This window comes from Myotis myotis, unplaced genomic scaffold (assembly GCF_014108235.1).
Source record: "Myotis myotis isolate mMyoMyo1 unplaced genomic scaffold, mMyoMyo1.p scaffold_m19_p_8, whole genome shotgun sequence".
Lineage (NCBI taxonomy): Eukaryota > Metazoa > Chordata > Mammalia > Chiroptera > Vespertilionidae > Myotis > Myotis myotis.
The window spans coordinates 80,363,886-80,385,973 of record NW_023416390.1 but is presented as its reverse complement, the minus strand read 5'-3'; the positions used below and the strand labels follow the sequence as shown (position 1 = coordinate 80,385,973).

The 22,088-nt window shown below is 40.7% G+C and overlaps 1 pseudogene; it reads left to right on the top strand.

Annotated features, from left to right (window-relative positions):
* The first annotated feature begins 1,345 nt into the window (after nt 1-1,345).
* On the top strand, nt 1,346-17,399 carry LOC118662084 (annotated as a pseudogene).
* Nucleotides 17,400-22,088: the final 4,689 nt, after the last annotated feature.

Here is a 22,088-nt window from a genome sequence, read left to right as displayed (position 1 = left end):
TCCTCCAATTTATGTGGGCTTTTTGGCTGCTGCTGCACATCTTTCAGAGAAGGAATTTCTCCTTGACTGGCTCTCCCTGCCTGGTAGTCTGCGAGGATGGACTGGCCGTTCCCCTGGGAGCTAGGTTCTTGCGAGCTCCAGGATTCTGTCCATCTGGCCTGCAATGGGGCAATCCCCTGGAGAGTCTGGGAGCTGTATTTCAGACTTAATCAGGCTTAATGTCTGATGCCATTTTGCTCCCTTCATAGCTAACTAACTAACTAACTAACTAACTACTGTAATAACAGCATAGATTCTGCAGCCAAAACCTAGGGGGAGATTATTTCAACAGCAGAATATGTAATATTTACAAACTACAGCATTGAAAATAATCAAATTAAAGCAATGTGAATCAATTTCAATGAGTTACATAAACATAATATTGAGTAAAAAAAAAAAACTCAACACTGTTAGATCCATGCCTAAAGGAGCCAGGCCAAGAGACATTGTGAGAGGTTAAGAAGTGAAAGGTGAACATGGTGGATGGTGAGTGCAGGCGGACCAACTAGTCATCTCAGATGGTGATTAAAGAAAAGGGAATTTATCTAAGGGAAGGGGATGAAATATGGGATATCCAAAGCGAAGGGCTGCACAGCACCGAGCCAAGGGGGCATTGGGTCGATATCAGCTCCTAGGAGCTGGAGTTTCATCCCCTTACTAGAGGCCTGATGCACAAAATTCCCTGCATTTGCAGTCATGGACTCCTTGCTCCTTACCACCCGCCTGCAGAGGAGGCAGGAGAGGCTCCTGCCACTGCTGTGCTGCTACACTTACCAGCCATGAGCCCAGCTTCTGGCTGAGCAGTGCTCCCCCTGTGGGAGCGCACGGACCACCAGGGGGCAGCTCCTGCCTTGGGCATCTGCCCCCTGGTGGTCATTGTGCGTCATAGTGACCAGTCATTCCTCCATTCAGTCAATTAGCATATTAGCCTTTTATTTTATAGGATGCAGTCACTGGTGGGAAGCTTTTGTCATCAGTGGGTTTGGGGCTGAGGTGGGCTTGTAATGCAGATGGAATGCAGGTGTGTGATCAGGTGCAGTTTCCATTCCTTGTATAGTCTGACTCCCGGTGTCCAGGGAGTTTTTCTTGGTCCTTTGTTCTCCTATGGCAGGGGGCTTACAAATGGCTATGAAGGATTGTACTGCCCTATAGTCCTACCAAATACCAAAGAATAGATTGTATAATATAATACATTCTTTATATTAGATCCAAAAATATAAACTAAACAGTAATGTCAAGGGAGGCATCTATTGGTGCTAAAATTATAAAGCAAAGCATGAAAGTCATTGCTATAAAATTCAGCACCATGGCTACCCCCAGCAGGTAGTGAGTTGGAGATATTCTGGGATGAATATGCGAAGAGCTTCTGCAATGCTAACAAAGTTTTAGTTCTTGACCTGAGTTCACAGGTTTCACTTTCTACTTCATCCTAATGTTATTTATGTTTTACACATTTTTTCCCGTGTATTGTATTTAAAAAAACAACAAATGTATACCACAGCCTCACAAACTAGCTTCAATTCTCACAACTCTATAATAATTGCTCCCCGGGTTTTTTCTCTCAAAAAGAAAAACATTTCTGGAGAGAATCCCATTAAATGGTTGAAAAGACATTTATGCTTTGTTTTTCCTGAATCATCCAGTTTGTAAATATTCATTAAACAAATTGAGTGCCCATTATGTGATAGGCACTGTTCTAGGCATTGAAAATTATGGCAGTGAAACAAAGTTAAAATTTAAAAATGCTGCCCTCACTTATGGAAGATGCAGTCTTGTTTAAATTTAAAATAATTATTTTAGTGATTCTGATTATCAGAATAAAGTGAACGTAGCCTCAGGAAAGGTTGCATCCAGGGATTCAAACATCATTGTGATTCTCACTCTCCACCTGTCTCTCACTTGGCTTACAGTTGAATTCGAGCCTTATTCCCTCAAACCCTTTCATAAATTAAAGGGCATAACCATAACTAGCTTTGTAGACGCATCCTTCAGCTTTCACTCTAAGGGCAAAGAAAAAACATCTGTCTCCAGTATCCATTTAAAAAAATCTAGGGACGGGCTCTGAGTGGACACTTTAGGATTATTCTTTCATCTATGAGCCAGTCACTGAGGAGAAGACAATGGTGCATGATGACTGGCCGAGCTTAGATCTTATATCCAATCCTGTGATCAGAGAAGTCTAGTACAGTACTTGTTATTCCTACTGGAACAGCATGAAGTAGGTGTGAGAAATTTCCAAACGAAAGTGCTGAAATTAGAATTGTTAGTGTTGAATCGACTAAACAGTTGATGGACTCTCCAATAACTGGACATAATACAAATTAGGCTATGGTCAGAGCAATCACAGAAGCAAAATAGAACAAGAAGCACTGCAAGTTCACAGAGGAAGGAAGAGTTATTTCTCACTGAAGAACCACCTTCCCTCACCCCATAGAGCCAGGTCTCAAGTTCACCCCTTAAGAAAGATACTGATCATTTTATTCGGAATTAAAGAAACAAAGATCTGAGAGGGGCCTAAGGTCGTGCTGGCTCTCCCAACACTTTCTGGAGAGAACCAGGGATGGGGAAATCCACATTAGTAAGATGTGCTGGAGAGGCAGCCCCCAGTCTGTCTTGGGAAGCAGTCCCGGGGCTTTATCGTCCTTACCTGTTCTGCTCAGGTTAACAACTGCTTTCCTTTCCCAGCTGAGGTAAAGTGAGTTTATTAAAAAGTCAACAAAGACCAATGATGCAACCAGAGAGAGGACATTGAAGAATGAAGTGCTCTGAGTTTAAGCTCTGTATCCCTAAATCTGCACTTTCGAAAGCCCTTTCCTCTTCAGAGTGGCTAAACGGGTGTCTAACAATGAGGTCCTGCTCTCGCTGCTGCTGGCCTACCCTGAAATTTGGAGCTTTATTACTGAGATTTGGGCTTATGGTTTTAAGAAACCATCACAAAATGTGGTTACATCCTTCAGACCCTATGTTTGAATTTCTATTTATTCAATATATTCTAGGATCAATCATCTATGAGAATAAACTTAAAATAGGTGTAATATATGCACCTCTATGTTCACTGCAGTGTTACTTACAATAGCCCAAGTGTCTATCAGTAGATAAGTGGATAAAAAAGCTGTGGTACATTTACCCAATGGAATACTACTCAGCTATTTAAAAAAAAAAAAAAAAAAAGGAAATCTTACCTCTTGTGACAGCACGGATGGACCTGGAGAGTATTATGCTAAGTGAAATAAGTAGGTGAGAGAAAAACAAGTACCATATGATTGCATTTATCTGTGGGATTTAAGGAACAAAACAAACTAACAAAACAAACAGACTCACAGATACAGAGAACAGACTGATGGCTATTAGAGGGGAGCAGCTTGGGGGTCTAGGTGAAAAAGATGAAGAGATTAAGCAAACAAAAAAAAAAGAAAAAGAAAAAGCTAAAACAGCAACCAAGAAAACCCCAAGACACAGGCAATATTATAGTGATTACCACAGGGAAAGAGAGTGGGGGAAAGTATCCTATTTAATAAAAGGGTAATATGCAAATTGACCCTAACAGCAGAATGATTGGGAATGACTGGTCACTATGACACACACTGACCACCAGGGGGCAGACGCTCAATGCAGGAGCTGCCCCCTGGTGGTCAGTGCACTCTCACAGGGGGGAGCTCTGCTCAGCCACAAGCCAGGCTGACGGCTGTCAGTACAGCAGTGGTGGTGGGAGCCTCTTCTGCCTCCTCAGCAGTGCTAAGGATGTCCAACTGCAGCTTAGGCTTGCTCCCCACTGGCAAGTGGACATCCCCCAAGGGCTGCCGGGCTGCCAGAGGGATGTCTGACTGCCAGCTTGGCTCAATCTCCCAGGGAGGGTGCCTAGGTCAGCAGGTGGACATCCTCCGAGGGGCCACAGACTACAAGAGGGCATAGGCCAGTCTGAGAGACACCTCCCCCTCCCCAGTGAACAAATTTTTGTGCACTGGGCCTCTAGTAAGAGTATAAAGGGAGGATAAATGGAGATGGAAGGAGACTTGATTTGGGGTGGCAAACACACAATGCAATATACAGATGATGTATTATAGAATTATACACCTAAAGCCTATATAATTTTATTAACCAATGTCAATCCAATAAATTCAATTAAAAAACTTAAAATTAAAAAAAAAATTAGCCCTTGTCCTTTCTATCCTCACAATCCAAAAGGATTCTCTACAATCAATTACACTGATGTGATAGGACATCAAAATGTCCATACCCTGCCACCAGCCCTTGCTGTGGGACCCTTAAAGGTGACTAATTCCTCACTCAGCCTCCCCTTCAGGATTGTGCAGTGTGCGTGCACATCTCCCTCTTGGCCCTACTGCTGGGTGGAAGTCCCTTTAGGGTAAGAGACTGCACTTTTCCCATCTCTGTGTTTCTTGGGCTCATAACATAATGATTTATGCAAAGTAGACATTTGCTAATGGTTATCTGATAATTTTTAAAAATTCACATTAAATTATAAGTGATTGTGCCATCCTTTATCTTTCCAATACTCATATGAATCAGAGGAAATGCTTATAGATCTAGGGATAAATACATTTTGAGATCAGGAGACCAGAGGTGAGGTGTGAAAGAGTGTGTGTTATGGCTAATTAAGGGGATACAGGCGCATAGTAATTAAAAGCATGGAATCCACAAGCACATATCTCTGAGTACAAATCTTAGTAAGCTCTTTAAAACTCTTTGGCCCTCAGTTTCCTATTTTTGAATGGTATAATGTCTTTGTCTACAGGCTATTGTGGGGATTAAGTAAAATGATGAAGTACATAAACCAAATAAAGTCGCATATGAATGTCTTCAATAAGTAATAAGTGTGTGTGTGTGTGTGTGTGTGTGTGTGTGTGTGTGTGTGTAAATTGCATTTTGAGCTCCTGGCCATCTTGTGTGATGGAAGCCTTATCTCAAAGAGTTTGAGTTCTCTGTTCTTTCCAGAGGGTGTCATCTAATTTGGGGGACCATTTACATAGTTCCAAGTGTGAGATCAAGGCAGAGGCATCAGGCCCACTGATATGCACTGAAATCGCTGTACCTTTGCCACCCAATCACTGCTGACACAATCCTAGTCCCATCTTCATAGATCCTTAATCCTATGGGCTCTCTGCCAGGCTGTGCACTGCTGGGAAGGAACCTGCAGGAGGTCGCCTCTAGCCCTGTCTGCATGCCAGGCGCCATTCCGGATCTGGAATATTGATGCCTAAAGAAAATACAGAGCCCTTCCACTGGGTGGGTTTTTCTGTCTCCATGTTCCTGTCAGAGCCCTCTCTCTGGGACCCATCAAACTCTCTGTGGTCACTATCTCTCCTGCTCCCACCCTCTCAGTAACCTGAGAAATGTTCTTCATACTGTATGTGGAACATGCCCTTCTCTTCTCAAAACCCATTTCTCCCAACTATTTTGCCTTTACCTCGCGTCCTCAGATCCCTTAACAGGCCAGGATACTGAAAACTCACTTTTTCTTCTTTGCACTTGGCCCTTCCTTCCAGGGGCCGTGGAGCTGGAGGAGCCACAGGTAGAACAAACAGGGAAAACACTGGGAGGAAGAGCCATCCAGCCAGTGACCTTGTTACCACTAGTTCAGCAGCAGGTGGGCATCGCCGGTTCTTCAGATGCTTTCATTCTCTAGCTATTTTCTGGGTAAGCTCCCCATGGTCCTTGAAGAAGGGTGTCCCAAATTGGAAGCTCTATTTATATGAGATTACTGCCCAATAGTAGAAACAGTTGTTGCAGTGAGAGAACATGGAGTGTTTTGAAAAGAAGGGAGAGCCAAGGGGCATGGTGCTGGGTCCCACGCCAATCTCCTCTGTCTCTGGTGTCCAGGGTAAAGGTAACAGTAACACTGAGGCAGGCAAGCAAACTGAAGAGGGTTAATGGTCTCAAAGGGCCCAGAGGTCAGCAACAGCCTCCAACTCCATGCAGAGGGTCTGTCCAGAGAGACGGCTGCTCCTTAGAGAGGTTGCTGAATGCAAAGCAGACTTGCCTTGTGCATGCAAAGTTCATTTTCCTGATTTAGAGGAGTTCCTTGCCTTCAGCTACCTGTAACCCCCTTTAAGGGTCCCACCAGGTGGGACACTTCAGTCTGAAGCAGAAGTTCCTGATCCCTACAACTCGGTGCCTCCCAGAGTGAAATGCTTGACCAGGATCAAGCACCCTGGTCACAGAGAGTGGCGAGCTGGGTCTGAGTTTACTGAGAGAACCGTCCATGGCACTGGCTGGGCTCCCAAGAGGACATTACAGGACGTTGTTTGGGAATTAAGCTCTTTTGAATGTTGATGATGCACTAAGTATTGAGGCTGCAGAGCATCCCTTGAGAAACAGGAGGACTCCTGGAACAAGGTGGGAGACTACATTGTGTTATGTCATATGATAGGAGGGGAGATGTGGTGTCATCTCCAGCCCCCGGGGCCCCCCACCCCCGTCCTAGCTCCCTCAGGCCTGCAGGGTTGCCCAGAGTCCTGTGTCATCCTGAGGAGGACCCTATCCATGCCTGCCCATGGCAGATGGAGAGCTCCCCATAATACAACAAGAACATGGGCTGGGTTCTAACTTAACATGCGTACTTTTTAATATTAAATTTATCAGAGTGGCATCCTATGTAATAAAAGGCTAATATGCAAATGGACTGAACAGCAGAACAACCAGTCGTTATGATGCACACTGGCCACCAGGGGGCAGATCTCAATGCAAGAGATGCCCCTTGGTGGTCAGTGTGCTCCCACAGGGGGAACACTGCTCACGGCTGGCAAACACAGTGGTGGTGGTGGGAGCCTCTCCAGCCTCTGTGGCAATGCTAAGAATGTCCAACTGCCAGCTTGCCATCAGTCAGACATCCCCTCCAAGGGCTCCTGGACTACAAGGGGGCCCAGGTCAGGCTGAGGGAATCCTCCCCCCAGCCCAAGTGCATGAATTTCGTGCAGTGGGCCTCTAGTTGGTTAATAAGATTATATAGGTTTCAAGTGTACATTTCTATGATACATGACCTTCATACTGAATTTTGTACCCACCACCCAAAGTCAAATTTGAAACTGTACTGTTGAGGCGGTTCTTCAGAAGTTGAAATGAATTTAGAATTGAATCTAAAGCTTCTTTCTTCCCCCTTTCCCCCACAAAAATCACTTCCCTGCACAATTGATGCTAATGACATGCTCTGTGTAGCTTGAAGATTGGACATAAGAAACACACTACAAATTCTGATTGGATGCTGATTCTCTTAGCTCCTTCCACCAGTGGTGACCCTACCTAAGAGTCATAAAACTGCCCAGAATGCATACAGTCATTCACTGTAGATCTCTTACTAAAATGTCTATTTTATTTAATGTAAATATATTTTGGAATGGAACTATAATTTGTAAAATTTAAATTTTTTTTATTCTCACTTAATTTGTATTTTCATTGTATAGATAAGACAGAGAGATGTTGGGTCAAACAACTACTGAAGAGAACTACAAAGAAAAGATGAAAGACAAAAACAAAGAAATAAAGCAAGGAATCCATAGTAGTCACTAGTAGCTAGCCATTCTTTATGATGGCTGAAGACCCTTCTCACAAAGTCTTCAACATGGAGGACCTAACAACTAGGGCATCCACATTCTTTTTTAGGGACATCATTTCCCAAAATGGTCAACATTGGCACATAAAGCAAATCCCAACAAATTTTAATGGAACTAAAGTATATAGACTATATTTACAACCATGTTAGAATTAAATTACTAGTAGATATCAATAACCAAAAAATTGTAATTAGCAAAAACACTATATATTTTAGAAATTTAAAAAAATACCTCTAGCTATATCTGTATGTCAAAAACTTTAAATGCATTTGCACTAAATAGTAACAGAATGCTATATTACAAAATTTGTGAGCTAGATATAAAGCAGAAATTAGAGGGAAATTTATAGGCGTAATGCATGCATTGGAAAATAAGAATGTGTGAAAATGGGCAAGCCTCCATCTGACCCAGACCCTCCTTCACAGAAGAGCTTGCTGCTGAGCTGTGGGTAGTGCAGTTGGCAATCTCATTTGTCAGCCTTCAGGGTCTGCCTCAGCTGCGGGCCGCTGCCGACCCTGAGTCCATGCCCACAGCTAATAACTGGGTGAAGAAGGGGCGGAACAGCCCAGCCCAATGCAGCAAACCCAAGGCAGGACCATCCCTGACCAGCAGTATTTGCTCCAGAGCGCCCCACAAAGTTGTCTCAGTCTTAAGGAGCCCGCATCACAGTTCAGCTTCTCCTTGTGCTTTAAATCTGGTTCGTTCTTCTCATTTCTCACTACAAACTTCTTCTCAGTGTATGCACTGAGAATCCAGTCTGTGATACCATCTCAAACAATAAGGAAGAGTACAGCACAGTAAACCAGTAAAAGTTATAAAAGAAACTAATAAATATGTGGCTAGAAGTTTCTGAAAATAAATATAATGGAGATCATTAATGGTCTTTTGAAAAGATGAACCAAATTTATAAATCACTGGTGAAAGTTGAGAAAGAGAGAAAGAGAGGAGAGAGAGAGAGAGAGAGAGAGAGAGAGAGAGAGAGAGAGAGAGAGAGAGAGAGAGAGAGAATAATTAGCCAATAGAGAGGATGAAGAAAAGACATCACCCAATTTATTATTACATTAAATACATAATAAAATAAATAATGCCGCCCTAACCGGTTTGGCTCAGTGGATAGAGCATCGGCCTGCAGACTGAAAGGTCCCAGGTTCGATTTCGGTCAAGGGCATGTACCTGGGTTGCGGGCACATCCGATGTTTCTCTCTCATCGATGTTTCTAACTCTCTATCCCTCTCCCTTCCTCTCTGTAAAAAAATCAATAAAATATATTTTAAAATAAATAAATAATGCCAATATTTTTATGTATTAATGAATGTACACAGTTCAAGAAAAACATAACTCACCTAAACAAAATTAAGAGGGTGTTGAAAATCTCAACAGCCCCATAGCCATTGAAGTGAATGATTCAGTAATTTTAAAAATTTCTCATAAAAATCCAAAGCCCAAATAAATGATTCACTTTCAATTTTTATCAATTATTTAAGTTATTGAAAAAATAATTAAAATATTACATAGTAAAATAGAAAATGAATAAATACGATGGGAAAATGAAGGAACACTTCTCAACTCATTTTATGTGCACAGCATAAATTTACGATAACAAGGACACCATGAGGACATGAGAACATAAGGGCAGCATAACGAGAACGGTGTGAGAATAAAAGTTTCAGATAACTTTTATTTATCAACATGCATGCAAATACCTTAAATAAAGTGTTAAAGCACTCTAGTGAAAAGAAAATGCTGGATTTATAATGCAAGTTTTTGTTTTTGACATTAGAAAATTAATATACCTACCACATTAACAGATTGCAGAATAGTTATACAATTATCTCAATGGTTTCAGAAAAAAAGGGTCTGCGAAATTCAACATTCATTCATGGAAAAGAAAAAAAAAGAGAGAATCTTTGGAAATCAATTTTGGAAGGGAACTAATCCAAATAAAAGTATATGCAGAGAAATTTAACCAAACGTCATATTTAATATTTTTTCCTTTTGCACCAGAACTAAAACAAGGATTTCCACTATCACAATTTAATTTGGCATCATGATAGAGTTCTAAACCACTATAAGATTTTGTACCACCTCTATTTAATATATAAAATAAATGGAGATGTGTATTATTTTTATAAGTTGAAGCACCATGAAATGTCAATTATATTCCAATTGATTTATAGATTTAATTCAATGCCATGCAATGTCCTAGCAAGATCACTTCTTAATTTTGAAAATCATATTCTAAAATATATTAAATCCAATGTAGTCAATGATAACCAAGATACTCTAGAAGAAGAAAAATGAGTTTAGAGGGTTTTCTCTCCTATATATTAGAATTTTTAAACTATAATAATAAAATGTGTATAAACAAATAAAGCAATGCAATAAAGACCAGAGATATAGACGTCCATAAAAGATACTTGACATATGACAGACAAAGACGACATAGCAGATAACTGGGAAAGTGACAGACAATGAACAATTCTTAGAAAATTGGATATTCATATAAAAATGAAAGTGAACTCTTTCTTACTTTATACATAACCATCAGGTCCTGGTACATTAAAGATCTAAATGCAAAAGGTGTAATTAAAAATATTTTATAAGGTGATTCCTCAGGAGTTCTAATTAAAAACAGCTTCTTAAACAAGACATAAAAATACTATCCATAAAGTAAAATACTGATACTTTCAACTGCATTATAATTAAAAACTTATGTTCACAAAAATAAAAAGACAAGTCCAGATTGGTAGAAGGTATTTGCAGCAAAAACAACTTTAAAAAAATAAGTATTCAGGATATATAAAGAATTTCTATAAATTAATAAGAACTAGACCATTCATTTTTTTAAATAAATAAATGATTTGAATAATCACTTATATAAAGGAAGTGTAGATAACCAATAGACATGAAAAGCATGTATAATCAGGGAATGAGAATTAAAACTATAATTAACTATCATTACATACTCACTAGCTGAGCAAAGGTTAAAAAGTCTGATGCAATTAAATGTTGGTTAAAAATGTCAAGAAAAGGAACACATCAAATGTGATTGATAGGATGCAAAACATTTGACATTTAGTAAATAAAAGATATATGACTTAAGACCTTATAGAAACTTTTACACATGTGTACCAAGATACTTACTCGTTAAACATGTTAGCAGAAACATTCTTCATAATAGCAGTAAACTAGAAACAATCTAAATGACCACTTAAAGAAGAATGAACAGGTGAATTGTAGTATATTCATAGAACATACTACTATACAGCAGTGACTGAACTACAGCTGCACCCAACATTAAGAGTCTATATATATTAAAAGCCAGCAACCAGAATGCTGTAATGACTGCAACGCCTGGTTGCTATGATGCCCACTGTGGCCAGCGATCAGCCCAATCAAGGGCGGGTCAGTCGGCTAACCCCTCCATGGCCCTTCCTCCCGGCCACCCCACCCCAGATCATCCCGCCACACACCAATAGAGAGCGGGACCAGCTGGCCCACCACCCACAGACCCTCCTCATGGCCAGCCCCACCTCTAATCATCCACCTCAATCAGGGGCAGGTCAGCTGGCCAATTGCCTGCGGCCCCTCCCCCCAGATGGCTCAGCTTTTAGCAGGCCCCAATTGGGCCAACCTCCCGCAGTCTCCTCCTCCTGACAGGCCTGGCCCCGATCTGCTGATTGGGGCTGGGCCAGCCAGACCCCACCCTTGCATGAATTCCTGCACATTGAAAGTGAATTAATTAGAAGAAATATTTTACTATTGCTATTTGCACTGCCCCCGATCACCATCCCCTCCCTCTGCCTGCTGGCACCTGCCTTGGTTGGCCTGGCACTACCTACTTGCTAGCCCCACCCCCCGCCAACTGGTTGTTCAGCCATTTGGTCAATTTGCATATTACCTTTTATTATATAGGATAATATTGAGTAAAAGAATTAACATATGTATGTAGTTGACACTTGAACAACATAGGTTTGAACTGCTGTGTGGGTCCTCTTATATGCAGATTTTTTCAATAACTACATTAAAATATGTTTTGGAAATTTGCAACAATTTGAAGGAAACTTGCAAACAAACTATGTAGCTTAGAAATATCAAAAAAATTAAGAAAAATTTAGGAATGTCATGAATGCATAAAACATATGTGTAGTCTATTTTATCATTTATGACTATAAAATATACACAAATCTATCATAAAAACGTAAAATATAGTGCCATTTGCAATGGAGAGAAACTTAAACAAGGGCAGAGATTCAGTACTAAATCACACCACACAAATTGACTATAATGCATACTGTATTACTGTAGCAATTTTGTAACCACCTCCTGTTGCTATTTCGGTGACCGCCAGTTTTGCAAGTATGCGTTTGAAGTGCGGTCTCTCTAGTAAAATGAGTATGGAGGAAAAAGTGAACTCTTGGGTTCCTGCGCATTTTCTGTGTTTAGTGCAATACTGTAAACCTCAAATAACACCCTGGACCTCTACAAAGTGCCACTAGTGATGCTGGAAGTGCTGCCAAGAAGCAAAGTCATGACATTACAAGAAAAAGTTGAATTGCTTGATAGGCACCATAGACTGAAATCTGCAGCTGTGGTTGCCCTCCATTTCAAGATAAATGAATTCAGTGTAAGACCATTGTTTAAAAAGGGATATTGTGAAGCCATCACTGCAGCTACACCAGCAAACACAAAGCCTTGCACTTTTGTGAAATACCTGCTTATTTCCTATTGAAAATTTCGTTTTTATTTGGGTGCTGGGTTGCTATAAGGCATATCTATAGACTCTACTATGACTTGAGAAAAAGCAAAGTCATTATGTGACAACTTAAAACAAAAGAAAGGTGAAAGATATAAAGCTGGAAAATTTACTGTCTACAAAGGATGGGTTGATCATTTAGAAAGTGGTTTAGCTTAAAAAATGTTAAGATGACAGGAGAATCAGATTCTGTGACCAAGAGACTACAGAGTTCCTATACGCCATTAAGAAACTCATTAAGGAGAAAGGTATCTGCCTGAACAGTTTTTTCATAAAGGAGAAAAAAAAGCCACAAAGACATTCACTAATAAAGAAGAGAAGTGAGCCCCAGGATTCAAGGCAGGAAGGCAGAAAGGGACGGGTTAAGTCTACAGTGTTGTGCACCTGCAGTCGAGTTTATGGTCAGAACTGCTTTTATCTGTAAAGCAGCTAAACCCACAGCCCTGAAGGGAAGGATAAGTACTAGCTTCCAGTCTTCGGTTGTAGGAGACGAGATGGCCTGCACGAGCACCTCTTTCAGATTGGTGGCTTCCATGCTGCGTCTCTGAAGTCAGGAAGCACCTTGCTAGTAAGGGACTGTCTTTACAGTTCTTCTGATATTGGACAATGCCCTTGGCCACTCAGGACCCCATAAGTTCAACATCAAAGGTGTAAGTGGTCTCCTTGCCCAAAAAAGAATAAAATCCTGATGTGGGGGCAGGAGGGAGGGGGTGAGGAACCTGTGTCCAGGTGTTGTGCATGACAGAGCCCATCAAAAACAAATCATGAAAAAGGTTGTGGATAGGGCACAAAAGTGAAGTAGGGTGCAGGGTTTCAAGATATGGATCTTGGCCCTAGCCAACTTGGCTTAGTGATTGAGGCCTGGCCCCTCAAATTGAAGGGTCCTAGGATTCTGACCAAGGGCATGTACCTCGATTGCAGGCTCGATCTCTGGCCGGGTCAGGGTACATGCAGGAGACAATCAATCAATGTGTCTCTCTCACATCAATTTTTTCTCTCTCTGTCTCTCCCCCTCTCTCCTACTCTGTCTAAAAATCAATGGAAAAACAACAACAAAAAAAGATGGATTTTGGAGAGAAGAGCCAATAGACATATGGAATGAATTCACAGAAGCAACTTGATGGCAATGAGTGTTTCCAAGCCAGTTCCAGATGAGGAGGAAGAAGACTGAGAGAAGCGGTGCCAGGAAACAAATATGGACACAGATGTTCTGACAGGAGGGTTCGGAGTCTTTGATGCTTCTGACTTTCGTGACATGGATGGACCACTCTGAGATACGGGCCCTGACACTATAGCCAACAGTGAAGAATTGGTTCTGTGTGGAAACATCTTTAGAGAAGGGAAAAAGTAAAAAAAGTCAGACAGAAATGAAGATGTATTCCTGCAAAGTTACACCAAGTGCGCCTACCTCTCTGGCTTCCCTTCCATGCCCCTCCCTCTTCTACCTCTGCCTTCTGAGACAGCAAGACCAGCCCTCTGGTTCCTCCTCCTCCTCCGTCCTCAGCCTACTCAGTGTGAGGAAGACGAAGATGAAGACCGTTAACGTGATCCACTTCCATTTAATGAGTAATCAGTAATCATCATGCCATAGAGTTAATAAACATATCCATGTGTATGTGTGTATCTCCACATGAAAATCCAATAACTGTACAGCAGGAACTGTATGAGACTTCTTGTGTCGTCCTCACCACCATCACCTAAGTATTCATCGTGCAGAACATCATGGGCAAGACTTGAATTGAAGTGGACAGCCTACCCTTACACAGGAATACTATGAGTGGTATTATAAAATTAGTAATGTGCTAGTTTTCTTACCATTTTATAACTTTGCTTTCAATTAATTATATTACCATACAGTACGCCTCTCTTGTAAATGGAGAAACTGCATATCAGCTTATGATCTCAGGCAAGTGTTTGTTTTGTTTTTAACTGGGACTGTTTCTACTACTATGTTATTTATATGACTGTAATGCTGTATGTCATAAAATTTTAGAGTGATCCATTCATTAATGTATAGGTTAGGCTACTGTGAAGCAATTGTATCGATTACACTAGGCTACCATAAAGTAATCATATTGCTGCGGCTTCATTATAGGCACCAATACCTGTATATAAATATGAATTTCGTTTGCACATTATCTTTTCATTTTTTATGTCTTGCATTAGTAACATAACTGCTACTGTGTTTTGTTTCATATAAGATAATATTGATGTATGAACTGACAGACAGATGGTTGATTCATCTTATAAATAGACAATGTAAAGTTACAGTATCAAAAAATACAGTACAGTACTATAAATGTATTTCCTCATCCTTATGCTTTTCTTAATAACATTTTCTTTTCTCTAGCTTTCTTTATTGTAAGAATATAGTATACTAGAGGCCTGATGCATGAAAATTTGTGCAAGAGTAGGTCTTCCCCTGCTGCCTGCACTGGCTTCCTTCTGGCACCTGGGACACAGGCACCCAGGACCCCAGATGGCTTCCCTCCAGCCTGGCTTGGTCAGGAAGGACATCCGGAATGACATCCAGAAGACGTGCAGTCTAATTAGCATATTATGCTTTTATTATTATAGATAATGCGTATAAAAATATGTGTTAATAGACTATATATGTTATCAGTAAAGATTCTGATCAACAGCAGGCTATTAGTAGTTAAATTTTGAGATAATCAAAATTATATGCACTTTTTGACTATGCAAGGGATTTGCATCCCTAACTCCCACATTGTTCAAAGGTTAAATGTATATATAATATGATTCTATTTTTATAAACTGGATAAAAAGAACTATTAAACTACAGTGTTTAGTCATGTAGAGATGATTATATAACTTTGCTGCATTTATATTTCATAGCTATGAAAATTAGTAACAATAAAATGAATGAAAGATAAAGAAATAAAAGCGATGATTGTAACAACATTTTGAGTTGTTTACCTTTAAAAAGAAGGAATATATCATATCATTATGTCATACCTCTAATTTTTTATTTTTTAAATTACAGTTTAATTTCAATATTATTTTGTATTCAGGTATACAACATAGTGGTTAAACAATCATATACTATATCATACATCTAAAACTTACATAATGTTATATGTAAATTATATCTCAAAAAATCAAAATGACAATGCAGTATCATCTCACACCTGTCAGAATGGCTATCATCAACAAATCAACAAATGACAAGTGCTGGCCAGAATGTGGAGAAAAAGGAACCCTTATGCACTGCTGGTGGGAATGCAGACTGGTCCAGCCACTGTGGAGAACAGTATAGAGTTTCCTCAAAAAAATAAAAATGGAACTCCCATTTGACCCAGTGATCCCACTTCTAGGAATATATCCCAAGAAACTAGAAACACCAAACAGAAAGGATATATGCAACCCATAGCTAAGATTTGAAAACAGCCTAAGTGCCCATCAGCAGATGAGTGGATTAAAAAACTGTGGTACATCTACAACTGTGGATTACTACACTGCGGTAAAAAAGAAGGAATTCTTACCATTTGCAGTAGCATGGATGGAACTGGAGAGCATTATGCTAAGCAAAATAAGCCAGTCAGAGAAAGATAAATACCACATGATCTCACTCATTTGTGGAATACAGTGAACAACATAAATTGATGAACAAAAACAGATCCAGAGACAGAGAAGCATGGATCAAACCATCAAACCTCAGAGGGAAGGTAGGGGAGGGTGGGGGTAAGGGGCAGAGATCAACCAAAGGACTTGTATGCATGCATATAAGCCTAACCAATGGACACAGACACCAGGGGGTGAGGCCATGAGTAGGTTGGGGGGGACATGGGGGGATAAGGACACATATGTAACACTTTAATCAATAAAGAAAACAAATTTTAAAAATAAAATAAAAACAAATAAATAACATTAAAAGGATAAAATACATCTCACCTCAAAATAATAAAAGCACTTAATAAAAAATAAAGAAAAAGAAGCATAACTATTGCAAAACGTAGATTCAAAGGAACTATTTTTTAAGATAAATATGTGATTATATTTAAATGTTTATTAACAGGTGCCTGCATTAAAACAGACATTAATGATATAGGAAAGTAAGTGGATAAATAACATCATGTGATTCCCTAAGAAAACAAAAGTCGTGGAATCAACAGAGCCATAAAAGGAGAGAAGGAAAGAAGGCGGATGAATGCAGTTTTGTAAATGACAGGCCAGCGTCTGATGACTGTATTTTCTCTGTGAGGTAGGAAGTGAGACCTTACTCCAATAGCCAGCCTTCTTGGCAGCAGGAAGCCCACAGCACTTTTCCTCTCTGCTGCTTCAGCTTGCTGGGCTGGAACCCGTGGTTGCGGCAAAGCCAAGGGCAGCAGCTATGCAAGTGATGCCCCGTGCAGATGCCAGGGTGTCCATCAATGCCAGTGTAATGGGCATTCTGCCCTGCCAAGAGCTCTGGACTGTCTCCCGTGGGTGTCAAGCTGCATGCACCAAAGCTTCAGGAGATTGCAAAACTGAAATCTGCAAGGATTTTCGCTTCCCCCAGTTGTTTATGAAGCTTACCATATCCATCCATGAAAACAGAGTCAGAGCGCGCCCCATGTTTCAACAATACCCTGTACATACGTGTGTTTTTACTTTTATCTTATTTATTTATGTATGTATTTATTATTTTAATTGTTATTGAATTTATTGGGGTGACATTGATTAATAAAATTATAGAGATTTCAGCTGTACAATTCTATAATACATCATCTGTGTATTGTATCATGTGCTCACCATCCAAAGTCAAGTCTCCTTCCGTCACCATTTTTTCCCCATTTACCCTCTCCCACCTCCCTCCACCACCCTTTTCTTCACACTTCAGTTCTTTCTTTGGAATTGATATGTTGCAGGGATCTCCAAGTTCAGTGTTTGCCAAATGGCAATGTGCAGTTTCTGGTCCAGCAGAACATGAGGGCACCTGCGATTCTACGCTGTTGGCCATCTTCCAGGTGACCTCAGTGCTGCTGGTCCCCAGCCACACTGCGAGCAGCATGGTCCTAGAAACTGCACGTTAAAGAGCCTAGAAGACCCAACATATCTATGCACATTGCATTTGAAAACATGCCTGAATTAGAGGTAAATATGCTTAGGTTCATGCTGGGACTTTTTAAAAAAAATCCTCACCCAAGAATATGTTTAGAGAGTGGAAGGAAAAGAGAGGGAGAGAGAGAGAGAGGCAGAAAGAGACAGAGAGAAGCATGGGTGTGAGAGAGAAACATTGATCAGTTGCCTCCCATATGTGCCCTAACCCCGAGTGGGGATAGAACCTGTCGGTATTAAGTATGTGCCCTGACTTGGAATCAAACCCACAACCTTTTGGTGTGTGGGAGTATGCTCTAACCAACTGAGCCACTGGCCAGCACCATACAAGGACACGCTTAAGACTACCCATCCAAGTGAATGATTAGCATCCCTGTCTGTCGAAAGGAATTGAGCAGCCTCTGCGTATCCCACTATGTGAGCTGCAGACAATCAGTGGGTATTGTCTCTGTTTTTGTTAAATTTATTTTTAATTCAGTGAGAGGCATGAAGATACTAGAAAAGTACCAAGAATATCAGGGATGCTCAGACTAAAATAGAGTATTCAATTAGACACAGTCTTGTGGAACTGTACAAGTTCTTTATCTCTTTCACTTACTGATATGTTATCAAATTCCTTAGCATATCTTGAATGAATTTCATGGTTTAGAAATCAGTCATTTTCTCTGTATTAGTTTCTCCTATGGATTGTTAGCAAAAGGAAAAGTTATCCTGTGAGTAAGCTATGGTATTAAATACAACATGCCTATAGAGTTTATATTCTTCATTGGCATGGTGGTTCTTTATCCCTTAGCACATTGGACAGCCTCTCTCACTTGTTAAAAAATACTCGTTCTTTTAAGAGTAAAAACAAGACACTTCCAAGTTGAAAAGACAAACAGCTGGTGGTATTTAATTTGGGATTCGTGCTATCTCATTTGGGAAAATCAAATGATGCTCACAAGATTTTGGAAAATTTAATGAAAGTAGGTTTCCTGAGAAAAGTTTGAGATTTCAGATATAGAGAAAGAATCCTACAGGAATCCAAGGATCAACAAATAGATCACAAAGTAACCAAATTCTAGTTCAACTGAGACTGCCCTTTCACCACATGAAAATGAAACCGTGGAGACCTAGGTAGAAAACTGGTGACTAAAGATGTCTGTGTTCATTCAAGTTGTTTGGTGGGGAGGTCACATTTTTATATTCAGATAGATAAGGGCTCAGAAGGTGTAATACCCAATAATCCTTCCTGAGAAACTTATTGGAAGATGTAGACCAGCCAATGGAAAACTTATTCTAAATTAAACACTCAAGAATGAAGTTATGCTTTTGTTATGATTTTAAAAGGATGAGCTCTGATCACTGAAACAAGTTAACCAGTGAACATACAAGACATCAGTAAAACAGAATAATAAAATACAGTATCTTTTCTCTGTACTTTTATTGCTGACACTATTGCAAATGTGTCTTTTGCCCCCTTCTACCCAACTTTCATCCCCCTTTCCCTCTGGCCATCTCTACACTGTTGTCTGTGTCCATGGATTATGCATATATGTTCTTTGGCTAATCCCTTCACCTTCTTTCAGAAAAGAAAAAGAATGAAGGGTCATTATCTGCATAGAAACACTGTTGTTTTGGTACAATTAATTAAAAAACAAAATTAATTAATAAAGAAAAAAATACAAATAATAACCCATACCTAAAATTCAAATTATTTAAACAAAAAATAAGAAATACATGAATGAGAGAATAAAAAGTCTTAAATGCTAATATCTTTAATAACTCAATAAATACTTTTTAGCATCTATTATGTGCCATGTATTTTGTTAGATGCTCATCTTACTAAGGGTGGTTTACCATTAAACATCAAAATTTAGAGAAATATAAGTGAAAATATATTTTCTTCTGGCATCCTTTTCTTTTGTTTATAAATTTGTTTTGCAAATTTAATATTTTAGTTAGTTGCTGTCCAAAAATAAGACACAACTTTTTTACAAAAAAATCAAGAAGCACAGAAGTGTTTTTTAATAAAAAATAATATCTTGCCCTGGCTGGTTTGGCTCAGTAGACAAAGCATCAACCTGCAGATTGAAGGGTTCTGGGTTCAATTCAGTCAGGGGCTCGGTTCCCAGGGTGGGGCGTGCAGGACACAGCCAATCAATGATTCTCTCTCATCATTGACATTTCTATCTCTCCCTCCCTCTCCCTTCCTCTCTGAAATCAATAAAAAAATATATATACATATATATATAAAACAGCATCTTATCACCCTAACTCACCCTAATCTCAAAACCTAAAAGCAACTACTTTTAAATTATTTATTTGTTTTCCTATTTTTTAGTCTACATATTTTCAATATAAATGTTATCCTTTTATTGTCTGAATCTTCAGTAAGTGAGGATATTTGTTAACTCTGCTCTGTGGAAGAAAATAATTTTCCTAATTCACAGGATGTTCTCAAGTCCTATCCCCTTTTTCCTTCAGGCTTTAACTTTCCTTCAGTGTCTTCCGGCTTGTAGGCTGTGCTCACAAATGAGGAAGAAGGTGGGCTGGCATTTAGCACCCACCTGTGAGTCACCAGAAATAGCTTCACAGTGGGAGTGTAGGAAGTGAGGCAATTGGTCCTTGGGAAATACCAGGTTTGACTCCCCTCTGAACACCAGGTTTCAATGAGGGATACCAATTTTATATTCTATACTAAAGGCCCGGTGTACGAAATTTAGATATAGAGAAAGAATCCTACAGGAATCCAAGGATCAACAAATAGATCACAGCCTCTCTCACTTGTTAAAGGGTGGGGGGGTCTCTTAGCCCAGATTGAGAGAGGGCACAGGCCAGGCCGAGGGACCCCACTGGTGCACAAAGAGGGCTGGTGAGGGACACAGGAGGTTGGCCAGCCAGAGAGGGACCGCAGGAGGGTTCCAGGGCATGTCCAGCCTGTCTCTCTCAGTCCCTATTGGCCAGACCTCAGCAGCAAGCTAACCTACTGGTTGGAGCGTCTGCCCCCAGGTGGTCAGTGCACATGATAGCAAGTGATTGAGCAACCTTAGCACATCTATCCTAATAAAAGGGTAATATGCTAATTAGACCGGATAGACTGGACGTCTTCTGGACATCCTTCTGGACAAAGCTGCAGCGGCTGTGAGGGCTGAGGGCTGGAGGCGCAGGAGAGGCAGTGGTGCAGGAGAGGCAGTGGTGTGGGCTGGTCCAGTGCCGCAACCCCTTCTACAGAGGCAGCGAGGGAGAGGCGGCAGCATGGGAGAGGTGGTGGCGCAAACCAGTCCAACGCTGTGGCCCCTTCCACAGAGGCAGTGGGAGAGGGGGCTGCACAGTCCCAGCCCCAGTGCTGCCCCTTCTGCAGAGGCAGACACAGAGGCAGCAGTGCGGGCCAGGTCCTAGATGGGGTATAACCTGCTGTGCTTTAACCTCCCACAGCCCCTCTCCCAACTGGCCTGGCCCCATATCGCCCCCCACCCACCAGTGGGCAGGGGCAGGGCCAATGCTAAGAAACAAGGGCAGGGGGTTGGCAGCCACGGTGGCCGGCAGTGGCAACAGCTGTGGAGTGATGGGTGTGGCACCTTCCCCTGATGGGCCCAGTTGCTGCCTCCCACACAGAGAGGCCAGACTGCAGCTTAGGACATACCCTGAGAGCTCCCAGACTGTGAGAGGGGGCAAGCCGGGATGAGGGACCCCCCCCCCCGCCCCCCAGTGCACAAATTTCTGTGCACTGGGTCTCTAGTCATTAGCATATTATGCTTTGATTGGTTGAATGGCTGACCTGATGACCGGACACTTAGCATATTAGGCTTTTATTATATAGGATATTGACCTTCAAGCCCCCTGTTGTCAAGCCATGTCTCACTTCTCTCTGCCTCCCAACTCTCAAGCCCTGGAACCTCCTCAGAATTCTACCAGGAAGAAAGACACTTTCTTCTGAGATAAATCTCTGCATGTACTTAATCTGCACCTCTCTCCACTTCATTGTCAGGGAACATTCTTTTATTTGTTTTCTGTCTTCCAGCAGTTTAGTAAGTTCTCTCTAAGCCAATGGACCTCTTTGACCTTCTGTTCCTCCTATGCCTCTTTTGATCTTTACTGTAATTTTAATGGGAGTGGTATAAGGAGGAAAGGAAAGTATATATTTTTAATACTCTATCTTGGGCTGGAATCCTAAGTATATTTTTAAAATAAAAAACATAGCAGTGTAATACAAGTTAGGATATTTTCCAAATATTTAGAGGAAAACAAAACAGAAAATATTGTCCATATAGAAAAGTACAGATGACAAAAGAACCACCTTTTCTTATTATTTCACAGGTGCACACACAGAGAAAGGGTGTATTTATCAGACTGGTATAGCCTGATTGCATTCACTATTTTAATCACACAACTCAAATGCTTTATCCTGACTCCAAGCTCACAAAGCAGTCTGCTCATGGGTTGCCACCCCTTAGAACAAATGGGGAGACAGTGTCCAGTTAGAGTTGGTTGAAGTGTGTAAGAGCCCAGTTTCCTCTGCATTTACTTAATTTTGAAAATAAGCCAACTGACATTCTAATGTTCTGCATAAGGTTTCTGTGAACACTTCCTCAGATACAGACCCATTTCAGGTGTGTTAACAAAACCCGTTCCCTGTAATTTCAGGCTAAGAGTTAGACTCATGGGCTACATTAGATCTGTAG